General features: G+C 36.7%; 1 pseudogene; it reads left to right on the top strand.

Moving 5' to 3' along the window:
* Positions 1–2,891: 2,891 nt before the first annotated feature.
* LOC120178211 lies at positions 2,892–4,911 on the top strand (annotated as a pseudogene).
* The last annotated feature ends 3,174 nt before the right edge of the window (positions 4,912–8,085 follow it).

The raw sequence follows: 8,085 nt of genomic DNA, 5'->3' as shown, positions 1-8,085 counted from the left end.
AATTCTCTTGGGAAGCAAGGATCACTTTTTCCTTTGAGAGTTGATTATCAGTGTTTCAAAAAAGGAATAAAATCTCTCGAATTATTATAAAAACTAATATATTACATTGGTAACATGGAGATATCTCTCTCTCTCACACCCTTTTCTCCTTATTGTAGTTTTGTCACATTCAAGTATAAATACAAGAGTCGCATCTGTTATGATCTAACTGGGAGAAATAAATGGTTCTGTCCATTGACTCTAATCGTAGCCTATGACAACGAAGTAAACTGGCAATAGTTTGGTTTTGAATGAGCATAGCATCTTGGGATTTCTTACCATAGTCGTTGTTATTCCTTTTATTGTGTTTCCTTGCGAGTGTTTTAGGTCTTCTTTAGCATAAGACTTATAGTTGACATTACATTTATTTCGGTTAGTTAATTATATTGATCCCTTAATATCCATATCTCAGAGTTCCTTAGCTTAATTGGATTGTAGGCTGCTGCTGCTCGCTCATTGAATGCAGCATGAACATTCTTAAAAATTATTGCTAACACCTGCAGCTCACATTTTCACAAAATTTGATTATTAAGACTTGTTTTTGTTGTCGATTTAGGTGAAACTTTTTATGCAGTTTTGGGTTTTCAGTTGTATGTTTGGATCTTTGGATTTTGTCTTCTGAATAATTTTACCATTTGCTCTGTCAACTTTATTTTTTATTTGTTAAACCTAAAAATCCCTTACTTATTATTGTCATATGGGTGGTGGTATTTGTCATTGTCAGCCTTCTACCTATATCAAGTTGAACAAATGGCGTTTCTCCACCACGAACAGAGAGTAAAACGGAAACCATTTGCCCCCCAAAAAGCACATCACAGCAGTTCCATGAATTAGGTAGTGAATATATTCTTACTGACTTTCAAAATACACATCAGCATGGTTATCATAACTCAGAATGAATTCGCTGAAACTGCCACTGGTGTGTCTTGCTCTGGCATTCACGAATCATCTTTCGAATATACGGATAAGAATTCTCCCCCTGAACATATGAATTGCTTCCTAGGGTGCGAGCGAGCATAATCCTACTGTCAATGTTTTTGTGATCAAGAAACTGTATCAGGGAAGACAAATGAGTATGGTTCTGGATATGGTCGAGATACTTCAGAAAAAGCACCAGACTGATTCGATATTGTTCAAATAACTTGAAGAAGCCTTACTAGGCTGCACGCCAACAGTTGGTGTTGGTTCTTTAATACAGGTAAGGAACTTGGTGAACCAACAGAGCAGCGACTACATATTGGTTCTGAAAGTTCATCAAATGATATATAGAAGTACTAGTGCTATTTTGCTAACACCTTTAATCCGGCTTGGAATTGGATCCTGAAGTTATGAACCAGAGTAATTGCGGTGAACATTTGCAATCACCTCTTGTTGACCCTTACGAATGTCTCAAGAGTTTGCTTCAGAATCCTTGCATTCAACAACCAAGGCTCATTCTGAAGACATGGCCCAAATTCTGGTGTGGAACTACATGAAAAAATGCCTGAGAATTTACTCATGAATTCTGTCCAAGCAGGGATGGGAAAACTTCAAAACAAGGAAAAAATATAAGCAAAGACCTTTGACAAAAGTGACAGGGTGTTGCGCTCAAAATCGCAAGAAAAATCTAAAATTAGTGAGTTGAGCAATAATTTGGCTGATGTTGGCCCTAGTGAGCAGCAAAAAAGTAGGAACGAGAATAAAATGGTTGATAAAGAGAGTTTCTGATGAATACAAGATCAAGTCACATCTTAGGTATTTATTGAACCGAATAACTATGACGAAGCCTGATTGCAGCATATTCGACAGAAGGCTGGAAGGGACTAAGGTTTTCTTTTTTACTGTTTTATCTTGTTTCTTTTTGCTACAATGTTTCTATGAGCTAATTCCTATGGCAAGTTACAAAATGTTGTCTTGATCTTGAATAAAATATTGTAAGATTATAGCAATCACAATGTCACAAAATGTTATAAAGCTTTGCACTGAATCTTCATCATCATGAACAAACTTAGTCTCAAGGATCAGGCTGTATACTTTTAGTTGTTTAGCTTTCTGTACAAACTTCTTGTGTTTTCTCTTTAGTATCTTCCTCATTTTTTCATTTCTTCTGATATCACTTTCAACATCATCGTAATTGGTTCAGTATGCATTTCATTTCTGTGTTTTATCTTGCTATTATCTATTCAAGAGATTTGACTTAAAAGAGCCTTATGTACTTTGGAATTTCCCAGATGGTTTCATCAATCAGAAAAAATGATTTGAAAAGTAAGTCTATTATTAATGCTGAAATAACTTGTTTACATGACTATAGTGTATTAGTGTTAAAAACTCTTAGATTGATGATTCCACAAAAATATAAGTTTAACTCTGCTATCTTACTTCATGTATTGTGAGATTTGAAGGATAAATTCAGCGCAAATCCATAGAAAATAGGTTGCTTTGGACTGTAATTGATACTTTACCTCTGTCATCTATCTGATTGTTCAGTTCCCCATGGATTACTAACATCTATTGTTACTTTGGACTGTTTGTGTAACCTGCAGCTTAGAAAAGTTAAAGCAGAGAAGGAGCTTCAACGTGCTTCAATTGAAATTCTTCGACGCAAATTGAAAATTAGAGATCTATTTCACACATTGATAAATTATGTTCCGAAGGAAGGCTTTCAGAATCTTTATTTGATTCTGAAGGAGCAATTGACAGTGAGATGTAGGAGAATCATAGATATACACATTTCTTGTATTCTAGTTGCTATTTCTTCCTGACGATAATAACTGTGGTCTTGGATTAGATATACTTAGACATTAAAACTTGAATTGCAGATATTCTGTGCAAATGTGGTCCAAGGACTTGTCTGCCAATGATCATACTCTGTGATGGTTTGTGAGCGTGGATTCCATCAATATGTCTGCAACCACCTTTGTTAAAAAGACAGTAATACTCTCCATTGCCTGATTTATAGTAATGAATTGGTAGTGGGCTTTGAATTGATTTTTTGTCTTAATGCTTTCTTTCTCCATCCATTTCCCTTTTGCTACAGTTCCCCCTGGCGATGAGCGTTGGTTTTGCCCTGGATGCGTTTGCAAAATTTATTGTATCGAATTGGTTAATGAATCTCAAGGACAGGTTTTCTCTTACTGACAGTTGGGAGGTCGATAAACATATTTTTTTTTTCTTTTTGTCATTTATTACTTTCATCTATATTATGCCCTTCCATGCCCCTTCCTATGAACAGAAGTTCTTTCTGAGCAGCAGAGCTGCAGGTGGCAAAATCGGATCCTAACTTTGGATTACCTTCAGACGACTCAAATGATGAAGATTATAATGCCAATAATTCAGAAACTGATGAAAAGGATCAGAAGATGAGTCAAGTTCTGATGAATCTGATTTCACTTCTGCATCTGAGGAATTGGAAGTACACCTAATGTCGATCCTTGTTTAGGGCTTCCACGGATGACTCGGAGGATGATGAGTATGATCCTGATGGTCCTGATCATGATAATGTTGCTAACCGGAAAGTTTAAGTTCAGATTTACATCTGATTCTGAAGATCTTGTGCTATATTAGAAGATAATATATCTTCCCAAAAAGATGCACCTGTGTCTATCAGTGGTGCAATAGATTCCGTGGGGCAACAACCTAACTTGGAAAGGACCTTTGAGTGATGAACTGGTATTAATAATGGAATCAGCTTCTGGACAAGATGATGCCGCTCTTTCTAAGAAACGAAGCAGTGATAGATTGGACTACAAAAGGTTATACGATGTAAGTATCATTTCAAATAAAGTATTATATTAGACAGGTTCTATCTTTGGCATATTTATCGATTATGTTTTTCCTTTACCATTTAGAGTACTTTCCAGGATCTGCTATTCCATAGAACTTTTTCGCATTGGAGCCTCTCCAAAATGGCTTCTATTTGGGTTCTTTTGGTGATTCAGTCATTAAAAGGTTTTGGTCATTCCTTCATGATGTGCTTATCTTCGTTTGGGTGTATATAGGATACATACTGCGATGTTCCTTCTAGTTCCAGTGACGATGAAGATTGGAGTGATACCAATGCTACTAGAAAAAGGAAGAAATTACCACAGAAGCCTCTCTAGCACCAGAAAATGGAAATGCTTCACCAGTAGGAGTGTGTCAATTTCCGATGCTTTAAAGATGAATCCAGAAGAGAACGAGCAGAAACCTAGGAGAAAATCTGGTTCAGGTGGTAAGAGAGCGAGTTCATCAATGCTAGAAGGCTTGGAGAAACTGAAAAGCAGTAAATATAGTGGCTTATATGACTATGATAAATAACTTGGGAGCAATTGGATCATCAGTGGTTAAACCCGAATAATCACTTAACTGATCAACTTTGAATTTAACCGTCCATCTTAACCAACATACCAAATTGACTTAAAACCGGCCAGTTCGATTGGTTAACCGACAGATATGTTAAACTCGAAAGTGTTGGTTTGTCAATTTGAACCTACTTTTACTCACCCCTTCCGGATACCAACCCGACCAAAACTTTATAATTTTTTCCCAATAGAATGCAGTGATTTAATTTGGGTCGATGTTTTGGTTTGCAGAGACTATGAATCATTCAGGAAACCAGTATCCTGACCGAGCCACAAAGAGAGATTATGTAAAGCTGGAGATGACTTTCCGGCATATTTGCTCTCTCTATGCCTTTGTAAGTCTTCATCAACATAATTCTGTTTTGTTTTTTTTTTAATTTTGGGGTCCTCTTATTTGTGAAGGTACAAATGGTTTGAAAATACTCGTGGAGCTTCAACCATCCATCATCTAATCAGGAAACCGCTGCCAAGAGAGTTTGAGAAATGCCATAACCTCGGCTGTTGGAAAGAAAAACTGGATTGTAGAGACACTGAATCAAAATTGCTGAAATGAGGGTCTGGACGCAATTTTATAGATTGAAAATAAAAATATATTGATTTGCTTTAAATTTATTGAACATGAATAGGACTAGGCAAGGGAAGTTTGTTACTTGAGGTTAAAGAAAAGAAGGATTTCTGTTGTATTCATTGTTATCAGATTTTGATTTTGAGTTTCTTAGATTAACTGGTTGTGTTCCCTGTTAAGAACAATAGCATGGTCATGTTTTCTGCTGGGAGGCATTCCCTCATGTTCCTCAACACTTCCTTAAACTCTTCTAATAACTCTTGCAAGATAGAGGAATTGTGTTTTCCTCCACTTCAGCATTCAACAAATAAATTTCTCCATTCACTTCAGTATCTTTTGCAATTAACTTTTGAAATTTTTCTCCTGAAATTGGTCTGAGTAATGGTAATTTCTGAGTCCCTCAATTAGAACAATATGTCCATCCTTTTCAAAACTATTGTTTTGGCCTTAAAATCCATCATTATAGGACTAAACTCTTCCATCCAGTCCACCCCTAGTATCATATCACTGCCCCTAAGGACAAAACTCTAAATCATGCTGAATTCGTAGCCTTGCATCTTCCAAGTCACCTTATTGCTTCTGGCAATACTAACATTTTTCTCCATTAGCTACTGTAATAACTAATGGTTGAGTTTGAACTAGTTCTACTCCTTCTTTAGCCCACTTAGGTGTCAAAAAACTATGGGTGCCTATATTCCCTGTAATAGCATTGATAGAAATTTCCAAGGCTTCTTTGGCTACATCATTCCCTTCTCCAATTTCTTCTTCTGTCAATTCCTGATCAACAGAGTCTTTTCTTCTTCCATACTGTTCAACTGTCTAACCTTGCAATGATGTCCAGGAGTAAATTTGTCCCCACATTTAAAACATAATTATTTGCTCTATATTCTAGTAAACTCTGCTTGGTATTAGTATTAGGAATGACTTAGGCTGAAAACCCTTAGTCCCACTACTTGGTTGACTGCTTGCAGAAGTATAAGGAAAAATTATGAGAAAATTTAGACTTCTTTCCTTCTATCTCATTAGCCAACTCATAAAGTTTGGTCTGCCTGTAAGCTTCAGACAAATTTAGGCTCCAATACTTTCACCTTATGTTTTAATTCTTCCTTGAGGCCACTAATGAAACTGGAAACAAAAAAATCCTCCCCTAAATGCATATGCTATTGTAGTAAATAGGGTCTTATCTCCTCAAACTTTATTGATATTCTTCTACACTACCCTTCTGCATTAACTTATTAAACTCTTCAATGATATCTGAATAATTTCTGTCACAAAATCTATGACACAAATCAGCCTCAAATTGCAAAGTCACTCTATGCTTCTGCATAATATAGCCATCAAACCAAGTTTCAGCCTTTCCCATTAAATACATTACAGCCACATCCAATTTTTATTCCTCATGAACTCCCAAAAGATTAAAATATTTTTGGCATTTTCTAATCCATCCTCTAGGATTACTACCATCAAACATATGCAGCTCTAATTTAGGACGAGGTAAATAGGCCCTAAACTCCTAAATAACCCTTTACTGTCCACTTTAGCCTCACTAAAACTGCCCCTAACATTTTCTTCCTGCAATGTCTGATTCAGAGGTAGAGTACTAGTAAACCCCACAGGTTTAGCAATATTCCTGGTTCATTAGGTTGAAATGTATACTTCTCATGCTCACTAAGAACCGTAATCAAACATGGTTGTTTACCTTCACCTTTGTTTTGCTTTTCAACTGCTGATGGTTGACTCCTTGCTGACTGAGGTGAGTCTTTTCCTCAGCTGCCTGATTGACCAGCTATAGGATTCTCTGCAAATAACCTGTTCTTCGTCATCCCATCCTCCAAGGTTTGTAGCCTTCCCTCCAACTCAGCTTTCTACTCAACCCACCATGATGGAAGGTCTCTTCCTTCACTTCTACTGCTTGTTCCGGTACTTCAATGGTTCCCTTCTTTTGCATCTTTTTGTCTTTCCCAACGTGAAAAAATGGATTTTGGATCACAAAACTTAGCTTTGGTATCAATTTGTTGTCTTAGGGTTTTGTAAAGAAATGAGAGATTCCAGAAAGAAAGAAGAAAGAAAGATACAGAAAACATGTAATTTCATTCATAATTTCTCTTGGATTTAAAGTACAACTTATATATTCACAAGTACCTACAACTGTAATTCTGTCAGCAAATCTAACAAACTAACTACTCATTTGCTGATTACAGGATATCTCCAAGTGGGCTCACGTCCTGGCCTGTTTCCCTCACTTCCTTCTGTTCTAGGTCACTAACTGACTGGGCCCATTTGGCTAAGGATTAAGAATATCAGCCTGCTCCTGCAGTCCACCCAACCCCATTCCTTTCATTGCCTCAACCCTAAATCCCTCAGGTAACATCTCAATCCCTAATTCCCTTTTATTTTCCAATTTCAGCCGATTTTCTCCATTTGCCTTCCTCGATTAATCCCCAATTCCTTTGATCAAATCCTATATCCCTTCCATCATAACAATATTAAGCAGGCTTGGCACATAGCCCATGAATTAACCAAGGTAAATCTTAATACCTATTATCATAATCATTGACAGCTTTAGAACAACTGAAGAGAAGACTGGGCTTCCGACTCCCAAAGTAACAACTAATGTCTTGCACACTCATCCAATTGCACTCTGCTGTGCTCATCCATGGCCTTTCAAGTACCTGCAATGGAGACATTTAGTATAGAAGAGGGATAAAATTTTCGAGTGATCATATTAAGCAAAGGCGATTTTCTAATTGGGGAATAATTTAGTTTCAGGCATAGGGCATTCAATGAGTGTAGCATGCATTCTGATGAACTGTGCATATTTCATGCCAACATTTGTAGTTGACAATGACAACAGTGCACTAAAAACACAAACATGACATTCGATTGAACAATATTCCAACCATTCCAATATTTGACAGTAACACCAACGTGACGTTTGATTAACTACAGAGTACTACATCCTGGCATGGATGTTTTATGGTACACTGAGGATTTACAACACCTAATTAAAAAAAATAAAGGCCTAATACATTACTCCAACCTTCATTTTTTTCTGTATTAGTGCCTAACACCCCTTGTTTGACACCTCCAAATATTAAAAATAGAGACAATTCAGCATACTCATGTTAGATACTTACCCATACCTGATACCCACCGACTGAG

This window comes from Hibiscus syriacus, unplaced genomic scaffold (genome assembly GCF_006381635.1).
Source record: "Hibiscus syriacus cultivar Baekdansim isolate YM2019G1 unplaced genomic scaffold, ASM638163v2 tig00112344_pilon, whole genome shotgun sequence".
NCBI classification, from domain to species: domain Eukaryota; kingdom Viridiplantae; phylum Streptophyta; class Magnoliopsida; order Malvales; family Malvaceae; genus Hibiscus; species Hibiscus syriacus.
The sequence above is the reverse complement of the archived record's forward strand: the minus strand, read 5'-3'. Positions and strand labels throughout refer to the sequence as shown.